The sequence below is a fragment of the Dermacentor albipictus genome, chromosome 6 (assembly GCF_038994185.2).
Source record: "Dermacentor albipictus isolate Rhodes 1998 colony chromosome 6, USDA_Dalb.pri_finalv2, whole genome shotgun sequence".
NCBI lineage: Eukaryota > Metazoa > Arthropoda > Arachnida > Ixodida > Ixodidae > Dermacentor > Dermacentor albipictus.
Window position 1 is genome coordinate 127,189,797 of NC_091826.1, and position 25,933 is coordinate 127,215,729.

At 48.1% G+C, this 25,933-nt stretch overlaps 1 protein-coding gene across 1 annotated transcript in view; it reads right to left on the minus strand.

The window, feature by feature from the left end:
• LOC135899451 (uncharacterized) overlaps positions 1 to 25,933 on the minus strand; it is a 361,492-nt gene that overhangs the window by 243,098 nt on the left and 92,461 nt on the right. The gene's annotated exons all lie outside the window — the stretch shown is intronic.

Here is a 25,933-nt window from a genome sequence, read left to right on the forward strand (position 1 = left end):
AGCTGCGGCAACTGTTTGCGAGCTGTGGGAAGCCGGCTTGACTACTCGCCCGTTTCGAGGACTGCTTATGGAATGGTCACGTGACCACTCGTTGCTTTTCTTTTCGGCTTAGCTATGCAGCTGTCGATAAGTGGAAGGATTTCAAATATTTGCGGCATGCCCCTTCCGTAAACTTCTCTGTTCTCCCTCTCTGTCACTCCTGCTTCTTCGGCATTCCATCGCGTTATGACGCTTTAAGTTCTGTTTCACGTCTGGTTAGGAACAAAATTAAGCACGCTCCGAAAGACACGGAGAGAACTTCACGTTTTATATAGTAAGGCAAGAAGAGCATCAGCGGTAGTTATAAGTAAATAGCACTGTCTTAAGAAATCTTCGTGAGTGAAACTTAGTTTTCCGCTCGATCGGTTATAAGCAAATTAATTTCGAAACTAAAAGAAATGAGATCGAGGAGTCGTATACCCAACAATTTCAGTCCATTTAATCAAAACCCACCTGGAAATGGAAATAAAAAGGGACGAAGACTTCTTTATACCACTGCCTTTTTATTTCCATCTTTGCGCAAGTCGCCATAGGTGTTCTGGTCCGAAATTGACTAGCCCAGCAACACGTACTGCTGGGCCGTACACCGCATGAAAAGCTTACAATTTCAACTCCTTCGCAAAACAAAACTAAGGTTTCAGTTGTCTGTTCCCTTCGAGCTTGATGGATTCAAAGAAAAAAAGATCTTCATGTAGGAGAAACCAAGGAGGAGCAAGAAATGTGTTTTAGAGGACTAGTGAACTAAAACACTAAATCAATTTAAATTATTTTAAATTTACGTCTGAACATTTTGGCCTTGAAATACTTGAACATTACAGGAGAGAGAGAAAAGAAAAATATACGCTGCGCATTTTCGAGTGCCCTCCGTGGTGCAGTCAAACTGGCGCAGTCAAAAGTTAGGGAAGCTTACTCTTTGCGGAGGCCTCGCCAGCGTTCGTCACTTCCCGGCTCACACAGATCACATCCTTGCCGCCGAATTTGTGCTGTGCACGCTGTATTCTAGCAATGTAATCAGCCAATCAAATATATTTTAGCCAGGAGGATCAGGGGAACCAAAGGACACTACTTTGATCAACAACACAATGAATCCAATGAAAGCATAGGGAAGTTTTAAGTGCTGTTTTTATTTCAAGTGCAGATATAATCACGGATAAGGTTTGGGAAAGCTTCGTGTCCTTAATAAAGGAAAATAGGAATGAAACAGACAGAAAAGACAACTTGTCGCTGGTGCGGTGATGCACCAATTGTGCCACGGTTACGGCTGGGCTTCCGTCCTTAGGTCAGGTTAGGTTAGGTTAGGCTAATACCCCTAGCCCTAGGAGTGTTAGCCAGCGCCCCTCGTGATCATGACGAGAGATGCGAAACATGATATAATAAACTATACGCTTTAACTTGGCTCCATTGTATCTCAGTTTATTATAATTGTCGCCGTTATATTCGAAAGTTAGTGTCACTTTAGCACCTTTTCTGAGCTGCACCCTCGCACGTAGCTCACACATTCGCCCAGCCGCGCGAATATCGGCAGAGCACTCGAGTTAAGGACGAGAGGCGTTTATTTAGGGATGGCCTAATAGGGATAACAATGGCCTAATGAGTCCAGAAATAGGGTGCCCGAGTGCTGCTACCAAAGACGGAAACTCTTTGTTCTGCAATTAGTCATCTCGCAGAAGAACGAGTATAGATTAGCAACGTGGCCATAGGCAATTGGTATCGGTGACAGTTTTCAGCAGCGCTGGTTTCCCACAAGTATAGTGGAGCAGCCAGGAATGTCGCACTAAACCAGGGAAGGGGGGCGAGGCAGACGGGTGTGGTCACACGTCGTTTAATGACAGATATCCCTGGTGCATAGAAATTACGGGGACGGTAGGGGGGTGCATTTGCCCGGTGTTCTTCCATCTGGCTATGCCCCCTCTCCACAGAGAATTAGGTGTACGTGCATCTGGGATGGAGTAAGGATCATGAGTTCGCCCAAAACGGCTGCTAAGAACAGGTAACGCATAATCGACGGCCCTTATAGATTCCGGTTTGGGTCTGGTGGCAATACGATCGAACAAGCTGATAGTTGTAAAGCACCCGGGTGCAAAAACGCGTGGCTCTCGACAATTGCAGCAATCTGGGAGGTAATAAAGAAGAATGATGGCGCTCAGTACGGGTTTCGGCACCTACAATTTGTGACCGCAGTTTCCCAAACGGCTATGAGAGCGGCTACTCTGTGGCTTTTCACGTGTTCTACTTGCTCTATACAAATGTACGAAAAGGCGAGGACAATAGAACATGGACAATCGAACGGCTCGCAAGCTTACAACTGTTTGCAAACTTACAAAGCAGTTCTAAGTTGGCGCAAGCTCGTTTATCCGTGCTTTCCTGCCCTCGCCTTTTGGTGCAGCGCAAGTAGGCAGCGTGTGCAATTTTCTGGCACAAGAGGTTCGTTCATTCTTGCATTGTATTGACGAGTTCACCAAAACAATCTTTACAGCGCATTAACACGGGCACCTATATAGGAGCTTTCGCGTACAAATATTACGCTCAGAATATGCTTAATCGCAGAAGAATATATATTCATACCAATAATATAAATAACATCGTTCACAATGTTTGTATTCAAAGTTCCATAATTCTATTACAATGTTTATCCCCTCGAGTGATAATGCTGACAGTTTCCTAATTGACACATGCGTTTTAAACAACAGTATAGAATCACTTCTCCGAGTTATATATTTTTCTCCTTGTTCTCTTTTTTGTGTATTCCGCATCTTTTTTTTTTTATCCTTGTGCACAAAATGAACGCAAGTGCGTTGTGTTTTGCCACAGCGACAGATAATTCAGTGTTCAAAAGAAAAAGCAAGGAATGTTTTCGTATGAGAACCGAATAAGCATTCGAGCAAGATATGCGAGAAATAATTACGATATATATCCGCTCTAGTCATTTTGCGATAGAGCTGTGACTAAAGAGGTTCCCGCCACTGTCCAACCGGACTCATGTCACGCAACCAGGAAACGCCAAGAAGGTGCGGAACAACTCTGGGCTATTTGGCGCAAGATATGTTGCTAAGAGATACGAGCGCGCTATTCGATTTCGTAATACAAAGTAAAGCGTTTCCGTGTCAACATCATCAGTAAGTACGTGCAGTAATAAATGTATTAAATAATAAGCAGCACTTCCCAGATCACATGCTAAAATATACAGCAGTTAAAAGGGTAAGCTGCTGGCGGTGGCGCAGCTTGCGCTAATTCGGCAAAATAAATACCGGAGTATCCGCATGGGAAATGAGCAAAGCACTGCATACATCTCGACTGCATCGGTCGTCAGTTGGCACCAACGTTGTGTTTTCGTACCCAGACAAATATCAAAGAATGTGCGGTCAAGCGAAACTTCGCCCATGTTCAGGACAAGGGCGTACCACAAGTCGCAAAGAAAGGCTCGCAACACATATAGTGAAGGCGTTGTTTACATCATTCAGGCATCGAGCATGCGGGATCATGTAGGACTATTTTGCCCACGCCTGCGACTGAACGACGTCGAGAGCGCAGACATGACGTCAAAATGGTTATCACGATCGTGGTCGCCGCCTTCGTTTCTATCAAGCGTGCGTAATTGCGAAGACTAAGACAGGCACAGCAAATCTTTTTTTTTTGTATGAAAAAATTATTAAAACGACATAAACATCCAAAGCGTGTGTCCACCTGTCGGGTCAGTATAGAAAATGCTATTGTGGAATAATCGACACGCGGCCTGTGTTTAATCGACACGCGACTTGTGATGTGTTTTGCAGCTTGTGACATATAGTGCCCTGTTTTCATTTTTTTCGATTTGCTCAGTGGCAAGTTCATTTACACCTGCCGTCGGGAAATTGGGCTTTCGCGTGTTAATTCAACGCTGTGCCTGTTCTTTTACGTCATGTTCGTTTTATAATGCTGTAACGCTTTCATTACAACAGAGCTTTAGTAGAACAGCAAGAAAAAACAGTTTCATAATATCAGAACCCTTATTCACTGAAGGACTCTTATATTATAATGTGTAATATTACAACAGCGATAAAAAAGCTTACTTTGTCGCTCTCACATTTTGCTCTTCAGGCGATCTACCTTGGGACCTATTCTACCACGATCACTTTCGGCAATAGTATCGTCGTCAGGCGCGCGCTAGTTGGCTGGTTGAGCACTACGTTGAAGGCAATCGTATCGCCGAAGTGATCGTCCCTTGATCTGCCGTAGTATATACGGCGCTCATGCCATGCTGTGCCAAGAGCAGGTTGCTAATAGAACTTATTTCTCAAAAGCTTTCCGCTGAGAAGTGGCAACAAAATTACCGTTGAATGGAGGTGCACCTCCTGTAAGGTTACGCTTTTCCTCTCAGAAGGGCTTGTGGTGAAGACAACCGACTCGAATCATGGAGCGAAGCGACTTCGCGACCGCATTCTGTTCGCTATTCATGCGCATAAATGCTCATTCACACCGGCGATTGACAGCGGTCGCGCGACCAGCTTGGTCGCACATGGTCGCTTTTCTCAAAAGGCGACCATTTTGGGCCAGTCGCTCGCTGCTCGAGTCGCGCGCATTCAGTCGCGCCATTTTTCAAACTGCTGAACCAATCAGATGCGCAGGAGCAGGACCTCTGTATATGCTGATACTTATTTCGCGTGGCCCTGCAAGCGGGGGGTGAGCTGGCTGGTTCCACTTGTCGGTGTGGGCATCGGTCACTTTCAGTCGCTCTTTGGTCGCTAGTAGTAAATGGTTGCGCGACCTCCTCAAGTCACCGGTGTAAATGAATGTCTTAGAAAATATAAAAGCAAATGCTGGAGCTTTTGGTATTCGAACCAGTGTCGTCAGGGTTTGGATATCGCCTGTCCTTGTATTCGACAGTTTCAGAATAGTATCCTTGTCTTAGTAGGTCCAACGTAATTACTTTTCAGAACGTTACGGTGCACGTGACCCGAAGACGTTTAGTTGACGTATGGTATCGCATATGTGCAGAAAACAGAAGCGGACGTGGCGCCATTTGGTGCCTGATGTTAAACCGGTCCAAGTTAGCAACCAATGTGCCGTTTCTATGTAGACGCATTTCATCTGGTCTGTGGACGCCAGAACTGCTAAGTAATCTCAATACTTGGCTGGGTCCATAATTAGAGATTCAGGCTATATGAGAGAAAGCGGAATCCTTACGCAGTAAGTTATCACTTGTACGAACGTTGGTTTAACGAATGTTTTACAATAAAGAACATTTAGAAAATCCACGGCGGTTCTTTTATTCATTTTACACAAAAGTATTTCAGTTAAACGAATTTTTTAATAGCGAATATTTCAGTTAAACGAACTTGATCAGTGGCCCTGGCAACACTTTGTCTGAAAATTATGTGCAGTGCGACATTGAGCTCGTTACTGGTGGTGAACTATCAGATCTGGAGATTGTTTTCAAAGCTCACCCGAAGAAGAAGACTGCGACTAGGAAGATGCAATGGCAGAGGCCGATTCAAATCCTTTGCTCTTGCCGAGACTGTAGTATGCCTTGGAAATTTGCGAGCCTTCGTGTCTCAGCAACAAGCTTTACCACAGGAAGCGCCCAAAAACAGAATCTCTGGACATCTTTGTCACTTCATGCGCTTTAGGAGCACCACTGCAATTGCAAATTGCAAATTGGAGTTACGTTGCTGCCTATATAAGCAGCAACGTAACTGTTTTGTACTTTGTATATAGTGATGTACATAACTCCAGAAATTGCATTTCGATATTTTGAGTCGATATCTGATTTTGCCCTACACCGTTCCATATTCTAGTGACTCGTCTGTCTAGTGAACTTTCAGTTAAAGGGCCCCTCATCAGGTCTGGCCATTTTGAGCTGACAAGCGCTGAGCATACATTGCGCGATAACGATCGTGTCTGCAAAGTATTACATCGCTACGCGCCGGGGAAGGATCTGAAATTTCAAACCGAACACCGTGTTTCCTTCACTCGGCCGCCACGCTCCAAGCCGGACGGTGACGTAGCCGTGCCATTGCGCCTACGTAGTCGTGTCCGCAGCGTGACGTCGCTCGTGGTGACACCTGACTTCGAGATTTATTCAAGACATCTGTTATCTGTGCGGTCTGTTGCTTGAATTGACGAATTGAAGCTTAGAGAAATAATAAAACATACAAACGGAATGTCTGCGTGTTTTTTGTTTTACTTCGCACCGAATTCAGCAAGAGAGATGTACTTCCGCTTCGTCTGCTTGCTCCTACTGTCGTGCGGTCACGTGCGCAAGTAGCAAAACTGCCATTTTCCACCTAACACTCAATTGGGCTTTCGCCCTCACCTACCGACGCAGGACGCCCTCTTGTACCTGTACAAAGACCTCCTTCAGACACCTCCCAAGTCACAACAAGGGCCATCCTGGCACTTGATTTGAAAGGAGCGTTTGACAACGTTCTGCATAAACATATTCTGCAAAGCCTCGCCGACACCAATTGTGTCGCCAGAACTTACAACTATATCAAAAACTTCGTATCAGCAAAGCAAGCCACTATAAACTTCGGTGGAATAAAATCAGATACCATCACTCTAGGCCCGAGAGGAACTCCGCAAGGGGCGGTACTGTCACCCCTTTTGTTCAATTTGGCTATGAAAGATCTCCCAGGCCTTCTCTCCGAAATCCCGGGTATCAAACACACATTATACGCGGATGATATCACTGTCTGGTGCAACTCGGGGAGTGACGCCGAGATCGAGGAGCGTCTTCAAGCAGCAGCGGACACGGTGGACCGGTACGCCAGGGAGAGAGGCCTCCAGTGTACGCCGGAAAAGTCCGAGTTGCTCATCGTGAAGAACCCGAGGGCACCTCTGGCGCAAAACATCACGGTGTATATAGACAACCACTCAGTACCGAAGCCCACGGAGATCAAGATCCTAGGGCTGTATATCCCGCAGGGGTGACAGAACACCACCACTATGAAGAAGCTTACAACATCCACAGAGCAAATCCTCCGGATGATACATCGTATCAGAAATAAGCACCATGGCCTGAAAGAAAGGGACACCATCCGCTTAGTGCAGGCTTTCGTGATCTCTAGGATAATGTACGGGACGGCATTCCTTAACCTCCCCAGGTCGGAAAGTGAAAAGTTGGTTGATCAGGAAGGCCTACAAGACGGCACTGGGGATACCAAACTCCACGCCAACGGCAAAGCTCATGGCTCTAGCAGTACATAATACCCTCAAAGAGATGTGGGAAGCACAGTACCTCTTACAACTCAATAGGCTCGCACTCACAAAACCAGGTAGAGATGTGCTCGAAAGGATCCATATTAATCTGCCCTATACGATAGACCAAAGGGAAGAGGTACCACGTGATGTGAAAAGACGCATCGACGTGTACCCCATTCCGCGGAACATGCATCCCGCATATGACATCGAAAGGAGAAAAGCAAGAGGGTAAGCCCTGCAGAAGAAATGGGACGAGCAACCTAACACCCTTCACGTGGACGCCGCAGGACCAACGAACGGAGTGATGACTATTGTGGTCTCAACGCCTTCAGGATCGATGGTGAACTGTGCCTCGATGAAAACATCCAACCCCACTCACGCAGAGGAAGCAGCTATTGCATTAGCTATAACATCTAACCCCAACGCCGATGTGCTCACTGATTCCCAGAACGCCTGTCGCAGCTTCAATAATCGATTAATTCACAGGTCCGATTAATTCACAGGTCACGGTTGTCATTGCTGATTAAGCATCCACCCATCCAAACCTCAGTCATCTGGTTTCCCGGTCACCTGGAGCTACCAGGAGGAAACGAAGCCGCTCACAGGCATGCCCGAGCTCTTCTATACCGGGCGTCTCCCCCTGATGACCTTGAAGGGTGCTGCGACCTAACTGCTTTAGCAGTGTATGCTGACAATCTCGCACCACACAGAACAGCCAGGAAGGAGTACCCAACAACACATAAATTCCTCAATAAGTTAGAAGAGAACACCCTTAGGACGAGGAGGGAAAGAGATAAGAAGAAGGCAGGGAGGTTAACCAGAATCACGTCCGGTTGGCTACCCTACACCGGGGTAATGGGAAAGGAGGAAAACAAAGATAGCAAAGAGAGAGAGGAGGGAAGGAAAGAAGGAAATTGAGGACACCCTTAGGAGGCTACAAACCAATACGTATACCCAACGCCAACTACGTTACACCAGTGGTACCCTACATTATACTCCCCGCAATGACCACACTGTGGAGAGGTAGCTAACCTCTACCACATGGTCTGGGCATGCCAATTTAATCCCATAGTTGACCCCATTCCAAATCCCTCAGAAGAGCAGTGGGAGGCTATTCTGCTCAGCGATGATCCTGACCGTCAGCACTGGCTGGTGGGGAGGGCCAGCGCAGCAGCAATAACCAGTGGACTACCGGACTAGGCGGCCCACCCACGAGTTCTATGAATATTGTGCAAATAAAGATGTTTTCAATTAATCAATCAATCAATACCGTGTTCCAGCGCGTGGTCATGCTCTTCGATCCACATGATCTGCCTCAGTATTCATGTAGCACTGAATTACACCACTAGTCATGTGTTCTCGTGCACAGTGCCCAAAATTGTGCGCTGCGCGATACGAGACATCACAACAGCTCGCGCACAACGCCGTCAGCGGAAGTACGTAGCGCCGAAAAAAAGGCGAGGAGCAAAAAAAAATGAAGGCGGGGCTTGTGACGTATGCGTCACGCGATCTTCGAAGTCCTGTATGCGTATTTACAATTGCTAGTAGGTATAGCGAAACGTGGCACTTGCGGAGACGAAGGTCGTTTGCGCGTATGCGCGAGTAGCGGGTGCGAGAGAGGACATGCGGGGACTTTTGCTCTTAGAATATACGACTCTGCCTAGGCACTACGGAGGAGTTTCTTAGCGCGTGTTGTGTGCGATTTTCCATATAGGCGTGCCGGCAGAAGTCGCGGGGTGTGGTTTAGCGTCGCAAGTTGGCGGTTGGATGTAAATATATTTATTCAATCGTGCTTTTTTACGTATTGAAACAACGTCGAGTTTCAATGAGAAAATTGTAGGGCAATATGAAAAACAGCCGATACAGCTTTCAACTGCTCATTATGTGCTACATAAAGTGTTTTTCCGAGCGTGAAAGAAGCCCGCGAATGCACGAAAAACTGTCTAGTCTGCCTGTACGTGCTAGTCTGCCTGAAGGATCTTTGAGGTTGACAAGCCAGCACAGGGCATGGTGATCGCTGACAGCCTTAAAGGGTCTACCGCACAAATAGGGTCGGAATTTACCAATTGCCCACCCAACCGCTAAGCATTCTTTTTCAGTGGTTGAGTAGTTTTTCTCAGCCTTGGTGAGACCACGGCTTGCATAAGCCATGGGGCGTTCCGCACCAGCTTTCCACTGCACAAGAATTGCGCCGAGATCCGTATTGCTGGCATCAGTATGAATTTCAGTGTCAGCGTCTTCGTCGAAGTGAGCAAGTATTGGGGCCGCTTGCAAGCGCTTGCGCAATGCATTGACCGACTGCTGCTACTCGTCCGAACAAATAAAAGGCACATCGTCGCGTGTGAGCCGTGTCAAAGGCTCAGCAATCCTCGAGAATCCCTCGACGAAGCGCCTATAATATGCGCACAAACCAAGGAATCGTTGGACAGCCTTCTTGTCTGTGGGTGGCGAAAACTCGGCTACGGCAGCTAAATTGTCGGGGTCTGGTCGGACGCCTTTAGGACCAACGACATGGCCAAGAAATTTGAGCTCTTGAAACCCGAATGAGCATTTTGCAGGCTTGATGGTGCGGCCGGCAGTACGGATCGCCACGTGGACACTCTCGAGTCGTGCGAGATGTTCGTCAAGCGTGCTCGAGAACACGACGACGTCGTCCAAGTGTACGAGGCAGGTTTGCCATTTGAGTTCAGCAAACACGGTATCCATCATACGCTGAAAGGTGGAAGGTGCTGAACAGAGACCGAAGGGGAGAACTTTGAACTCATAAAGCCTGTCAGGTGTCACAAACGCTGTTTTTTCACGATCCTGTTCATCGAATTCGATTTGCCAATACCCTGATTTAAGATCCAACGAAGAAAAGAAATTGGCATGTTGTAGACGATCCAATGCGTCGTCGATGCGTGGCAATGGATAAACATCGTGCTTGGTGACATGGTTCAACGTTCTGTAATCTACACAGAAGCGTAGTGTGTTGTCTTTCTTTCTGACTATCACTACAGGGGAAGCCCACGGGCTTGTAGACAGCTGGATCACATCGTCTTAGACCATCTTTTTCACCTGATGCTTGATCGCTTTCCTTTCCACTGGAGACACTCTGTAAGGATGCTGACGAACAGGACGTGCAGACTCGTCCGTTATAATGCGGTGCTTTGTGATGCACGTGCGCCGTGCTTTGGACGACGTTGAAAAACAGTCCGCAAATTCATTCACGAGACTCAGTGGAGAGTCTTTCTGATGGTCTGGCAGAGCAGCGTTAACGTGAATCCGTTCTTTTAGGCTGGGTAACTCAGATTGCAGAGACGATGCGGCTTCTAATGTGGCAATGTCAGTAACATCAATGATCTCGCGAAGAAATGCGATTGTCGTTCCTCGCGGTACATGCCGATATTCGTTGCTAAAGTTTGTTAGCAAGACGGTTGAACATTTGTTGCGAAGCTGAAGAAGCCCTCTGGCTATGCAAATGTGGCGCTCAAGAAGCCTCCGAAATTCATTCGGCGTCGTCCTCCATGTCGCATCGGACAAAGGCAACCACGCCGCTCTTGTGTGGTTACGTGACGTGCGATGTCACGGTCATTGCCATTGTTGTTCGCTATGGATTGCGTAGTATATAGCGAAGCTGACTCTAGACCCTTGCAAGTCGATGATGGCACCGTTCGCCTGAAGGAAATCCATGCCGAGTATAAGCTCCTTCAAACATTCAGGAAGAATGACGAAGTCGCCGAGGTACGCGAAGCCCCGAATGTTGACTCGTGCCGTGCACCGGCCCATTGTAGTTATGAGGTGCCCTCCTGCAGTACGAATCTGAGTCCCGGTCCATTGCGTCGAAACTTTGTTCAGGATACGCGCGAGATTTTGGCTCATAACAGACGTGTCCACCCCCGTGTCGATTAACGCCGCGACTTCGTGCTCACCTATGGTAACTGGTACGTCGCAAGATACTGGCACCGAACTACACTGCTTTCTCTGCGTATCAATTACGTCATTTCGCGGTTGTCGTAATGGAGGATCTACTGCGTTCGCAACGTCAGCGACCTCACCTCCGCAGGTCGCTGGACTCAGTTTTCCCGGGAGGCAGGGCTGGGTGAGCGACGCCTTGTTGCGCTCGGCGTGAATACGGGGCTGGAAGACCTGTATCGGGCAGGTGACGGTGACCGGGGGTCACGGAATCGTGGACCAAACGAGCTCCTGGCGTCCGCGAGGTGGGCTTCAATCTCGAGGGGGCGTTCACCATTGCGTGGGCAATGCGCATTCAGTGAAAATCCACGGAGCCCAGCTCGGCGGTAAGGACAAGCCCTGTAGAGGTGATCGGATTCACCACAATGAAAACACAAGGGTCTCCGGTCTGCAGTGCGCCATACGTCACTCTTGCGAGGTGGTCGTGTTTCAGCCATGAATGGCATGCGGCGAATCCTGAAGTCGGCAGTTGCTTGTTCAACGCCGCGCACACCATGAAAGTCCGGGACGTCGCGCACATCGTAAAAAGTCGGGGTCAACGAATTTCTCGCAGCTTCCGCATACGACATGCGAGGCCGTGGCTGCCGTACCTCGTGCTGTGGTGCCTCGCTTCACTCCGGGACTTGTACTGCCTGCCTGATTTCCTCCCGGACGACCTCAGCCAGAGCGAGTCGCGGTACCGATACTTGAGCCACTTGAAGCTTTTCAAGCTCTTCTCGGACAAGCTCATCTCGATAGGGTCGACACATCGCGGTTGTACTGTACTGCCTTGTTCGCTGCTGCAGTGCCTTTTCCATGGATCTGCAACGGTCCAGAAAAAATTTTCTGGACCGATTTTCCGGAAACTCTGCAACGGTCTTTGAAGGGTTGCATATTAGTCCACCCAATAAATCTTGCTTAACGCCGCGAATCAAGTTCCTGAGCTTCTCTTCTTCCGGCATGGATGGATCCGCGCGTCGGAAAAGTCGGCTCATATCTTCCGCAAACATTGCGACGTTTTCGTTCGGCCGCTGCACTCTCGCCTGAATTGCAGATTCAGCTCGTTTCTTGCGATCTAGGCATGTGTATGTGCTGATCAGCTGCCATTGGAATTCGTCCCATGTCGATAGAGCCGCCTCACGATTCTCAAATCATGTCCGCGCATAGTCCTCGAGGGCAAAGTAGGCGTTGCGTAGCTTGCGCTCTGGAGTCCAGCCGTTGAATTCTGCGACACGCTCAAAGTGATCGAGCCAGCCCTCAACATCTTCGAAGGTGTCCCCATGGAAGGATGTGGGGATTCGCGGCTGGTTAAGGACGACCTCGGTCGGTGGGGTTGAGGAAGAATGCAAAACTGAGATACTCATCCTTATGACTCGATTGGGTAGAGGCTCGTGCTCAGATGGCAGTCATTGAAGTCGACGGCCTGTCTGTACGTGAACTGGAGTCAGCTCAACCGGACTTCGTACTGGGCTTGTAGGCGGTGTTGGATCTGGGGGTGGTAGCATGTACCCCGTACCTCCACCAGAAAAATGTAACGTAGATTGAGGACGGAGTCTTACAAAATAGACGCTTCTGTTTAATGGCGGGCCAGGAGAAGAACGTGCAGCTCACGCGCTTCATCGTCTTTCATGGCGCCGACCTTTGCGCGTCCCGCCCCGCCGTGCGGGAGCCCCACATCATTGTGTCAATATAATACGGGCTACGTAGAGTAGATCTCCCTACCTCCTAATCTTCGACCAGAAATGCAGAAACACCATCTGCTATCAGCATGGAAACTCGACACAGAGACCGACCTCATCCAACGGATGTTCAGCACTTTTGGCGCAACTGTCTCCCCAACCCTTCCCAAGAACTCTCATATCTGGTCCAGGCCATGGATGTATTTTCCAAATAAGCGCTTTATTAATTAATTATTTAATTAATTAATGCAACGTTGAAGCTGCTGCCGCCAGAAGGAGTTCAATTTAATGTACAGGAGGTCTCACGAAAGCATAGCCACTCTTACCGTTTAGCGCCGGTTGCGAAATGACAAAAGCCAACAGAAGTGCCACAGAAAGACGCCAAACCACGTTCCGCTTGGCCAGCTTCGAGAGCGCAGACGTGGCTTTGTTCCGGGGCTCTTGCCTACTTGCGCATTCTTCGCATGAACCTTGAGATTGCGGCTTAGCGGCTGAAAGAAGCGAACCGTAGAAGAGCTCAGTGAAACGCATTCCCCGCTGAAAGTGAAGGAACTTCCGCACGACACACTGCCGTTGCCATCGCATTGATCTTGGTAACGCGATAGGCCAGCAGTGCAAGGTACAGGGCTGCGCAAAGCGCGCTGCTATGAGAGAGAGAGAGAGAGAGAGAGAATCAGCGATGGCAACTAAAGCCCCTTAAACTTCGTAAAGTAATGCCACGCTTTGAAGAATGCCGCTTCCTCCTCGCGCTCTCCTCGCGCGCTCTGAGAAGTGCAGGCGGAGCAGGAGAGTGTCGCTACTCTACAAAGTTTAAGGGGTGTTAATGGTAACCAGAAAAAATGAAGTCTGCATTACAGAAAGAGGGAAATAGATTGATAAGTAGGGAGAGAGATGACATATATATATATATATATATATATATATAGTGAAAGCTCCTTAATTCGAACTTCAATAATTCGAATTTATGGATAATTCGAACTGTACGATTTGGTCCGACCAAGCTCCACAGAAGTGTATGTATCAAAAAGTCCGTTAATTCGAACGCGAGAAGGTTCCCTCACGGATAATTCGAACGCTCGCCTGGCGCACGGCCAGAGAAACGTGCCTACTGCCTACACACAAGGCTGTATTGCCTCCGAAACGGAGAGAACGGCGAGAGAAGGCGAAATCGGAAAAAAAATCTAACCGACGCGGGGTCAGCCAGAAGGCAGCGGCGGCTGCCGCCTCTCCATTCTACGTAACCTCCGAGACTTCATGCCCGTTGCGAATCTCGGAGGCTTTGCAAATCTTGTACAGCTGCTAATGTTGTGCGGAGATGGCACGGCAAGCGCCATCGTAACACAGCGAATCAAGTACGTCGCAGCTGCGCTTGCAATCAAGAACTAACGAATCAGGGCCTTCGCCACCTTCACATGTTCAGCGTCTTTGTCTCGGCAGTATTCATCGGTTGTGCACGTCTGTTTTCAGCTTAGGAGGTATCGGCCATCGCGATTCATTGTGATGGTGTTAAGCCTCGGCTAACGTTCGTTTCGGTGGACATCGGTAGTGTGGCACAGTCGGACCCAGAGCTTCGACTTCAAGATGGCGTGTGCCCGCGGCACACGCCATCACTTTCTGACTCGCGAAATTTCTGACACGCCCTACTGCTTCCAAATCGCAGTGTACTGTTGCTCTCCTTCACTTTCGTTAGTTCGAACTTTCGTTAATTCGAACTGAGGCGGCTTCGCCTTGCGGTTCGAATTAACGAGCTTTTACTGTATATATATATCCATACATACATATATATATATATATATATATATATATATATATATATATATATATATATATATATATATATATATATATATATATATAGCCAGCTGTATTACTTGGTTGCTTTGTTGTTGTCTGTTAGCTGAGAAGAATAGAAAGAATTAGACCTGAATCGCCGATCATAACATAAAATCAGCCAAGGGAGAAAAAAAAAACACCTTTTGCGTAATGCCGCGGTTGAAAGGACCCGTGATAGCGAGTAGAGGAATTGTATATCGAAGCGTACAATATACAATGAACCACATAGCCAGAAGTTATTGTAGAGAAGATATTCAAGTCTCAATTGCCACTGGAGGCAGGTTTATAAGGCCTTTGCAAGATACGTCTAGGAGAAAACCAGGATAAGATAAGAAGGGGGTATTATGCTCGAAATGATTACGAGCGTTTATGTGCAAAAGTTCAGGGCGTGATACACAGAAGAACATGAAAGAATGCCAACATGATACTAATCTATAAGAAACGATGAGTTAAAGAGTTGAAGAACTGTATAGCTATTGTCTTGTTATTCGCATTGTACCATGGTGATTTACAGTATAGTAAGGGAATACGTGACCAAAGCCATCCCACAGGACAGACTGATTGTAGACGAAAACTTCAATGGATCGTAACTATGCTATTGATCAGTAATTGAGTAGTCAGTGGAATAAAACCAAGCGCTTTAAATGACCTTTATATACTGCGGAAAGCCACTCAATTTAGTATATAGATATCTGCAGTCGTGGAGACAGTGTGTAACGAAGACGTAAACGAATACACGATTTTTTACACGAATATTCACAGGATTTTACCACTGTTCTTCACAAGTTAAAAAAAAAAACGTTGGATACGAAGAGTACGTGACACGAATGAAGAGACAATCTCCATAATGTCATTCATGGTATGCTTGCAATAAGTATTAAAAGGCAAGATTGAAAGGATTGGGGATCGAAATATACCGGTAATATGTAAGCGATCTGCGATTTGTAGAGGCGACAATGTCCTCCTCAGTAACATTGCTGAGGACTTGTATCAAAAGATTGAAGACTCGAACCAACAAAATCTAGTATGTCGTTTAGCTCATACTCATAACTCACACTAAACAAAAGTAGCGCTCAATGGCCTGGAAAAAAACGAGGGATTGTGGTTGAGTACCGTTATTTCGACCAAGCAGTCAGGAGGACTGTGATAAGAACCTCCTGACGATTAAAAAAAAAGGCTACAGCGCACATGGTAGCCACTTCGGTGCGATGCGAAGCAGGTTAACGATGCCCTTGAAGAGCAAATCATATATAATCAGAAGACATTGTGCCAGCACTGGATAACCTGTACTTGCCAAATTTGGTAATAACAAGCTTAAAAGAAGCTAAAAATTACGAAATGAACCATTGAGTGGGAAATAATAGCCCCTACATCAGGAGACAAGAAGACGACGTTTTAGATACGAGAGCCAACGAAAGTAGCCGATATTATATAGTTGATGTTAAGATAACCAAGTACGGTTAAGTAGGTCGTATGATGTGCAAAGCAGAACCCCGTGGTCTATTGAGCAGCATAATGGGCGTCAAGCAAAGACGAGTAGGCTTAGCTTTCCGATAAGGTTAAAAAACTGAGAGACATAGCTCGCAGAGACCTTCGTCCTGCGGTGGACACGGATGGGCTGGCATTGATGATGATTATGAACACGTGTCAGAGCCGATCTCGGTGCTGCGAACCTGGCTAAATTTTACTTCTGCCATGGAAGATGCTTGCCCTCTGGATTAGAGGAAACAATCAAGTCTGCAGCGCGAGACGCCACGCGGACGGTCACGGTTTCATCGAAGCACACGTATTCGGATATAGAGTTGGAACGGCTGCGTGCAATCCGTCGTCGTGCGGAGCGGCGATACCGGCGTACAAAATGCATCGATCACCTTAGGACAGCCAGACGACTACAAAAAAAAATTCAACGTCGCATAGATAGATTGGCTTCTCGACGTTGGACAATGTTCCTAGGGGTGGGCAGCGAAACCCGGACAAAAGACAAGGAAGTACACGAACACGGCAAGCACACAACCCTTGCCGTGTTAATTCAGTTGGACAATGTTTTGCCAGTCACTAGACCCCCGAAAACCACTTTCCCACATCTGAAGAACCATACGTGGTCTGCGTTCCCTACCTGAACAGCGCTTCCCATACAAAGCACTGGTGCTCTTCTAGAGGCGACTGGATGCTGATGTTGCAGAAGACTTTTGTGCAAGGATCGCTGCCCAATCAACGGATCCAGGCTTTCCAGCCCGCAGTGACATCCTTGTTTCGCGTGACTGCCACGTGGATCTTCCTTTCACAATGGAGGAACTAGAAGCGGCTCTTGCTCTATGCAGGCGTTCTTCATTTCCGGGACCAAATGAAATATCCTACCGCGCCTTGAAAAACCTGACTGAAGGCGATTGCCAGAACGCTGGAAGAGCAAAGTGAGACAACTAAATTGAACACTCAGTGTTACAATATTGTGTAATATTTTAATCCCACAAACTCAAACGTATCATTTTTGATACACGGAACTTGATGCCCAAACCCTCTAATGTACACTGTAAAACCAATGTGGAGCCCATACTGGCGCTTTTAATATGCTGGAGGATGTTTTCAAATCTGGATAGGTCAGCAAATCAATCACCAATAAAGTAATAAAGTACCACACTAAGTAACTTCTACTCAATTGTGATATCATGGTTTTCTTCATACCAGTATACTCTACGTGGGAAGAATTGAATGCGAACAAGTTGTTTTTACTTTCCTTAATGTGGAATGGTGCTCCGAGTTGTGTGGGATTACCGTAAGTGCTGTGGTGAATACGGCGCCCATCACTTCCGTTCCCCAGCTTAAACGAAACTGTGAAACTATTTCCGGGAGCGCAGTGACGCGTGGGCGTTGCTTCCGTGTAGCTTTCGTTGCTGCAGAAGGATGTCGGCAGCGGTAACACAAGACGCACCAGACCACACGGCCATCAACGGACGCACCAGCAAAGGGTGGAAAAGCAAGTGGAACAGGAGCGCGCGAAATTACGAAAACAGCCGAGAGAATGGAAGCTGCGCTAGAGCGAGCATTTTCTGTGGCTACAAAACGAAAGACTTCGCCCACCTTTCACGCGTCCACTAACGTCTGGTGTGTTCTATATTTTTGTTATGTTTTTTTTGCAGTTCCCAAATCGCAAGACTGGTTTTCGTCGAGATCGTTCATCAGTAGACAGTGTTGTTGATAACACTACGTATGTCCAGCATCAAAAGTCATGCAAAAGATTATCTACAGCTTTGTGCTTGGATGTCAAGGGGGCATATGATAACGTATCTCACGAGGCTATCCTCGGTGCTCTTGAGATGGTTTTTTCACTGGATTTTTCATTACCGTTTTATGAGATCATTCTTTGTGTGTAGCGGCGATGGTCAAACCACACCACACTACATCTACCGAGGTGCTCCTCAAGGCGGTGTACATATTCAACGTCACACTCATTGGTCTCGTTGAATATCTGCCAGCAGCGATCAAGATATCAATGTACGCAGACTACATATCTGCATGGACTTCAGGTATGACACGTCCTCAGATACGTGCAAGACTTCAAAAAAGCTGCTGCTCTGACACCTATATACTTCCGCAACCAAGGTCTTGAAATCTCGACAAGCAAATGTGCACTGATGGCATTTACTCGCAAACTAATGGCACCCTACGCCATCTCAATAAATTCCAGACAATTTCTTATGACAAGACTCACAAATTTCTTGGCATAATCATTGATAAAGATCTCTCATGGAGCCCGCACATGACCTACTTGAAACAACATCTGACAGAAGTTTCCCAGCTTTTCAAGTTTCTGGGTGGAAAGACTTGGGGAATGTCAGTGCATGCAATGTTGGAATTGTACAGGGCTCTTTTTCTGGGCTTCTCGAGATACGGTTTGCCCGCACTGACCGACAAACACTTGCCGCACAAATCTTCGTGCTCTACAGGCTATTCAAGCTCGGGCTCTCAGGGTTTGTCTTGGTTTGCCAAAATGCACATCGACAGTGGCGACTATTGCAATCACCCAGAGCCAACCCATACAAACCCACATTGCGGTGGAAGTGTTGAGAGTGCACATTAGGCGCTTTGCCCGTGCCCGTTCGCATCAGCTGGCAACACTACCGTCAGAAAGGCCGCAGGCATCATTTTGTACTATGATTTCGAATTATTACACCCGCCTTTCATCAGGCTCCACCCTCGCAACCAAGCCATCGATTCCTCCATAGTGTTTGGCTCGACCTTCAGTTCCCCTCACCGCAGCAGGGATCAGGAAAAAGTCTGAGCTGTCATTATCTGCTCTTAAGCAACTAACTCGCTCCTTTTGCACGAGAGGTACGCCGACCACGTACATATTTCTACTGATGGATCGGAAACTCCTCAGTGTCTTATGGAGTCGTAATTTTCCCAGCGAAAGCCACCAGTACCGGTTTCAAGACGGGTCACCAAACGATACCAACGGCTGCGGAACGTGCAGCTCTTCACGCTGCGCTTCGTCTCGTCAGCCAAGAACAACCTCGAAGGTAATCAATATTCAGTGACTCGAAGGCAGCACTGCAGTCTTTGCTATCAGCCCTGCGGCGTGGACCACACGAACAACTGGTATTCAACATTGGAGAACTTATCCATACCTTGACTGAAAAAGGACACCACGTGACATTTCAGTGGTTTCCAAGTCACTGAGGCGTCATAGGGAACGAGCACGCCGATAACGCTTCGGCTCTTCAAGGGGACGAAGTGGAGCCGATACCGATATCAAGGACAGATGCTGCTAGAAAACTTCGAATTCTCCCGCGTGATATCACGTTCTCCTTGTGGAACGCAGGAAATTTTCAAAACAACCGACTGCACAACCTAGACTCCTCGCTACGCCTTTGAATTCCAGCTGGACTCTGTCGTCGCGAAGCTACCCTGCTTTGTCGGAAATGCCCAGGAGTGTCCTTCACTAAGTCTTTTGCATTCCGAATCGGATGGGCCGACGACGCCTCATGTGATGAATGTGCTAGCGAGGAGGCTCAACACCTTCTCTGTGACTGTCCTCGCTACAATTTAGAGAGATGATCGCTCGCAATTGCGATAGCGTGCTTTGACCAAAGACTTCGAATAGAGGAACTTATTTTAGAATGCCGATATCACAAGCCATCGCAGCGGAGGGTGACGAGGGCACTGTTGCAGTTTTTAAGGGCAACAGGATTGGACAAGCGGCTGTAGCCTGAACAGATGTTTATAGTGCTGCAAGTGCTATTGTGCTGTGCGGTGGCGGTATGCGATGGCAGTGACCGACTGTGATTGTATGTCTATGCTCCTCTCATTTTTTATCTCTACTATGCTATCCCTTTACCTCCCCTCCCCTCTTTCTCCAGCGTAGGGTAGCAAACCAGATCTTCTCATATGGTTAACAACCCTGCCTTTCCCGGTTCCTCGCTCTCTGCCTGTCTACTGAGCACAGAATGAAAGCATCTATATCCTCTAAATGCTACGATGTGAATATAGTAGCAAGGCAGGGAAGGCGCCAGGAGGTAAGGACGCACCGACGCACCTAAACGCCGCTAAGGGGTCAAGCACGTACCAAATGTGGACGTCGCAATGCAGTGACTACATAATAGGGAGACAAAAATGTTGCATACGTACAGGTTTAACATTCTTATACCACTAGTGAGATTCAACTAGAAGCAATGCCATTGTGGTTTCGATCCGAGGACTACATTCTATGGTACCGTTCAGCGGGAAAAAAATTGGTGTTGACGTTGTGCAACTACTACAACCATGCTTTCGCAAGGCTGCTTCGGACGAGTACGTTCGTTTCAAGGTACTGGAGGAATTGAATGTTTCCTCACGTTTAAGAACAGAGCTCTATTCGTGGCTCCTTTGAAACCAGCGCTCCTTTATACGTACGTATTTTGCCGTGACATAACCATTCATTGAACTAACACACATTCTGTTGAACGAAGAAAGGCGGGAAAAAAGCGATAAAATGAACGAATAAATTAAAAAGAACGGCTGACACCTTTTTGCCTGAACTGCGAGAATGTGAATATTGAAGTGTAGTGGCTAGCCAAGGCCGGCTAGAACATCTCCTAGGTCGACTCCCTCGCCACAAAATGTCCCTTGTTTCCGAGTCATACTGTGTATATAGCACTGATGTTTCAATTTCGTATAATGCTACGATCCGCCTATGTGCCTTGGCCGGTTTTACTTAGCACTATCCTTTTTTCTCGGGCTAAAGATTTGTGCGAAAACCGCCGAAGATGATTGCCAAAGGAAGGGAAACCTCACTTCTTGTCTTTGGCAAAAAAATCAGCATCATGCGCTGCGTCACTCTCCAGAGGTCGAGGAGCCATTCCGCTGTCGACATTCCGAAAGCTTTTGAGAGCCATCGTTGTCTCACTTTTGTCGTGCATGTACTCACGGAAAAACTTTCTGTGACAACGAAGATGCAAGTTTGAAGAGCGGTGCTTCTGCGCATGTGTTGCAGCGTCAAGTATACAGCAGCGTTTCACAGCGCTTTCGGTTTCTTGGAACAGATACGGGAATCAGCGGGCAGCGGCCACATGCGAAAGTAGCGAATTTTCCTAAATGCGGAAGAGAAAACAGCAAAAGTAAGTCATACGTAACACTTAGTGGCGTATATTATGTCTTATTCTAGTACAGCATGTAAGACGTACATGTTTCAATCTGAAACAGCGCGATAGGACGATCACAAAAAACACTTACACAAAGGGCCAGCGCCGGTCCTTTGTGTAAGTGTTCGTTGTCGTCGTTTTTTTGTCTCGATGCTGAAACTTGAAATATGTCGTACCGACTTGCCCAAAACAGAAGTACTCCTCACCCACGGCCAGATGTATATGGTTGCTGCTTCCTAGCTTATAAACAATTATACGATTAAGAATGTGGCACTATATTCCAAGAACAGTCTTACCAGTCTGTGTTTTGCGTGCACAGCTGTCTCTACACTGTCACAGAAAGTTGTCCACGAGTGTAGTACAGTGCACGGCCGGTCTGGAAGGTGCACACGGCCGCGAATAGTTTTGCACAATACGCCGATTCCGGCAGTATCCTGTTGTCGACCGAGTACGCACCCATTGTCCCGTGGCGATGAATGACGGCATGCACGCTCATTTCCACAACTGCTCATCCGCACGTCTTCTCCGCCACTCTCTTCACCTGCAACACCAGGACGTCAAATATACTCTAGCAAGGTAAAAATTCGTTCAGTAGTGGTGGTGAGTTGTAGCAACAGGCGGATTCAACCTGGCGATCAAGGCCGGCAGTTGCTCCACTAGAGCGTCTCTTATATCATTGCGCTGTTTCACCACATGTACATCAAACAATTCTCTCTAAACAATGCGATAAGGAGACGTGAAGTTTCTTTGCAGGCTATAACTGATCCTTCGGCGAACACAGAGTGCTGCAGGCACACATGCGGAAGGTCTCTTGCTTGCAGGTTTTGCCGGAGAGCGCCCCTTTTATCTCGGAATTTCGGGCATGACCACAGAAAGTGTTCAATGCCCCCTGTCTCGTCGTATATGCCATACAGTTCAGAGAATTGATAATCCGTCTTAAAGAGCCATGCTTGTGTACCATCAGATTCTGTCCTCATTCGATATAGAAGTGAGGCTTCCTCTCTTGGTTACATATGCCCTTATGTGGTGGAAACCAAGCTCACCCAAAGTGATTTGGAATAGTGGTTTTTCTAAATTGGACTACTCTTTGGGGCCTTGACTTTGATAGGTTGGTAGAGCGCTGCGTATGCAAGAGCATCAGCTTTCTCGTTGCCAGCATTGCCAAGGTGGGACGAAATTCACTAAAGCTTTACTGTGAAGGCTTTGTTGTCGAGTTCCGGCTTCCCGAAGGCTAGTGATTTGTGCGGAAACCTGAGGGATGGTAGATCACGTAGAGTTGTTGCAACGCAGTCTTTGAGTCCGTAAGGAGAACGACATTCTGTGGAGGCAAAGTCTTTAGTGTGCACACAGCAGCAGCTATTGACATGCCTTCCACAACTGCACAGCTACAAGCTATGAAGTAAAGATGGCTAGACCACGTATATCTCAGAGAGTGAATATAGATAGCAGCTGCGCAGCGGTCTTCGTCTACTTTGACAGAGCCATGTCCGTATACTTGGAGGCGAGTTGGGTAAGTTGTGCTCAAATGTTCCAGAACTAGTGACTTGGCTTCTGCAGATGGAATGCAGCTCTTTGACTGCATTCGTGGTACACTTAAGTTGCATGTGATATTGTTGCGGGAAGAAAGCAGGCCCACGAGTGTAAAATAACTTATATTTACAAATGATGGATATGGCGTTCAGGCAACCGCCAGACTTCGTCTTTCTCTAGTCCAATTCAACGTCTTCCTTCACTTCACCGTAACATCACCCTCCCGGTGGGGGAGCTCCGTCCCGGTGCAAGTTAAACAGCCTCACTTATTGGGGGGACATAGGGCTTGAGCCTGGTGACGTGAACAACATCACTAGTTAAGTTGGGAGGCACGGAAGGCTGACCGAGTGGGGCGATCTCGTAGGTCACGTCGGACAGTTGGCGTAAGATCTGGTACGGACCAGAAAAACGGGACAGTAATTTTTCCGACAAGCCGACACGACGTGAAGGCGTCCAGAGAAGGACAAGGGAACCAGGTGAAAAATGGTGGTCTCGGTGCCGAAGGTCGTAGCGTCGCTTTTGAGAAGCTTGCGAGACTGTGAGGCGATGACGGGCGACATCTCGGGCCTGGGCGGCTAAGTCAATAGCATCGCGAGCGTAAGCAGTGCTGGGTGACTGTACTGCGGAAGGTAGCAACGTGTCAAAAGGCAAGGTGGGGTCGCGGCCATACAAAAGGAAAAATGGTGAAAATCCGGCCGTGTCGTGACGGGACGAGTTGTATGCGAAAGTGACGTATGGTAAAGCGACGTCCCAGTCGCGGTGATCGTTGGAAACGTACATGGCGAGCATTTCAGTGAGTGTGCGGTTGAGTCGCTCGGTGAGGCCGTTCGTTTGAGGGTGGTACGCGGTAGCAATCCGATGTTCTGTAGAACAGGAGCGGAGCAGATCATCAACGACCTTCGATAGAAAGTAGCGGCCGCGATCCGTCAGCAACTGGCGAGGGGCTCCGTGGTGCAGGATGACGTCTTTTAGTAAGAAGTCGGCGACATCTGTAGCGCAGCTGGTTGGCAGGGCTCGTGCGATGGCATATCTAGTGGCATAATCGGTTGCTACAGCAATCCATTTGTTTCCTTTGATGGAAATTGGAAACGGACCAAGGAGGTCGAGGCCCACACGGAAGAAGGGCTCTGTAGGTATATCAATGGGTTGAAGCAAACCAGCGGGAGGCATAGCAGGCGTCTTCCGGCGCTGACACAGGTCGCAAGAAGCGACATAACGGCGCACAGAGCGATAAATGCCAGGCCAGAAGAAGCGGCGCCGCAGGTGGTCGTAAGTACGAGTGACGCCCAGATGTCCAGCAGTAGGAGCGTCATGAAGTTGCTGGAGCACGGTGAGTCGAAGGTGCTTGGGGACGACTAGGAGGAGCTCCGGGCCGTCAGGACGAACGCTACGACGGTATAAAGTTCCATCGCGCAAGGTGAACATCCGAAGGGACGGGTCATTGGGCGAGGAGCTTAGGCGTTCCATAAGTGTTCGAAGAACAGGATCCTTGCGCTGCTCGTCGCCAATGTGGAGGAAGCCGGAGAGGGACAGAATACTGATGTCCGAGTCTGCATCGGTATCGTCCGGTTGATCCACGGGATTGCGGGACAGGCAGTCAGCGTCTTTATGCAGGCGTCCTGACTTATATATAATAGAAAATGTATATTCTTGTAGGCGCAATGCCCAACGTGCAAGTCGTCCAGTTGGGTCCTTCAAAGAGGAGAGCCAGCAGAGGGCGTGATGGTCGGTGACAACGCAGAAGCTCCGACCGAAAAGGTACGGGCGAAATTTCGCGACCGCCCATACGAGCGCGAGACATTCTCTCTCAGTAATGGAGTAATTTCGCTCGGGCGTGGAAAGGCGGCGGCTAGCGTAAGCGATGACACGGTCTTGGCCCTGTTGACGCTGAGCGAGGACAGCGCCGATGCCATGACCACTCGCGTCAGTTCGTACTTCAGTGGGCGCAGAAGGATCAAAGTGGGAGAGAATCGGGGAAGTGGTAAGCCGCTCAATCAGGGTAGAGAAGGCTTTCTCCTGTAGCGGTCCCCAAGAGAAAGAGGCGTCTTTCTTAAGAAGGTCAGTGAGAGGGTGAGCGATGTCCGCAAAATTTTTCACAAATCGCCGAAAATAAGAGCATAAGCCCAGAAAACTACGGACATCGTTCGTTGAACAAGGTACAGGAAAATTTCGCACGGCGTGAACTTTCTGTGGATCAGGTTGGATTCCGGCGGCGTTGACGAGATGACCAAGCATGTTAATTTCACGGCGACCGAAGTGGCACTTGGAGGAGTTTAGCTGAAGGCCAGCCCTGCGAAACACGGAGAGTATGGTTGTGAGGCGCCGCAGGTGGCTCTCAAAGTTCGGCGAAAACACAATCACATCGTCGAGGTAACACAGGCATGTAGACCACTTCAAGCCGCGCAAGAGAGAGTCCATCATGCGCTCGAATGTAGCTGGCGCATTGCATAATCCAAAGGGCATGACTTTAAATTGGTACAGACCGTCCGGTGTGACAAAGGCGGTTTTCTCGCGGTCCATCTCATCGACGCTAATCTGCCAATAGCCGGAGCGGAGGTCAATTGATGAAAAGTATTGGGATCCGTGAAGGCAGTCAAGAGCGTCATCAATGCGAGGCAAGGGATAAACATCCTTCTTTGTTATCCGGTTGAGGTGACGGTAGTCAACGCAGAAGCGCCACGAGTTATCTTTTTTCTTTACTAAGACAACCGGTGATGCCCACGGGCTACTGGAGGGTTCAATGATGTCCTTGTCCATCATCCTGTCTACTTCTTTCTGTATGATGGCCCTTTCTGTTGCCGAGACACGATATGGCCGCCTATGAATGGGGCTGGCGTCACCGGTGTTGATGCGATGCGTGACAACAGATGTCTGGCCAAGTGGACGGTCGTCCAAATCAAAGATGTCCCGATAAGATGACAGGAGATGACGAAGAGCTGTTGTTTGCTCGGAAGGAAGGTCGGGGGCGATCATCTTAGAAACATCGTCCGCAGGCGTCGAGTACGAAGGAGTGGATGACAAAGGTCCGCTCGTACTGAGGAAGGATTCAGAGGTCAAAAAAGAAATCTGAAATTCTTCCAAAGGAGTGATATGCGCTATGGCGATACCGTGTGGCAAAACATG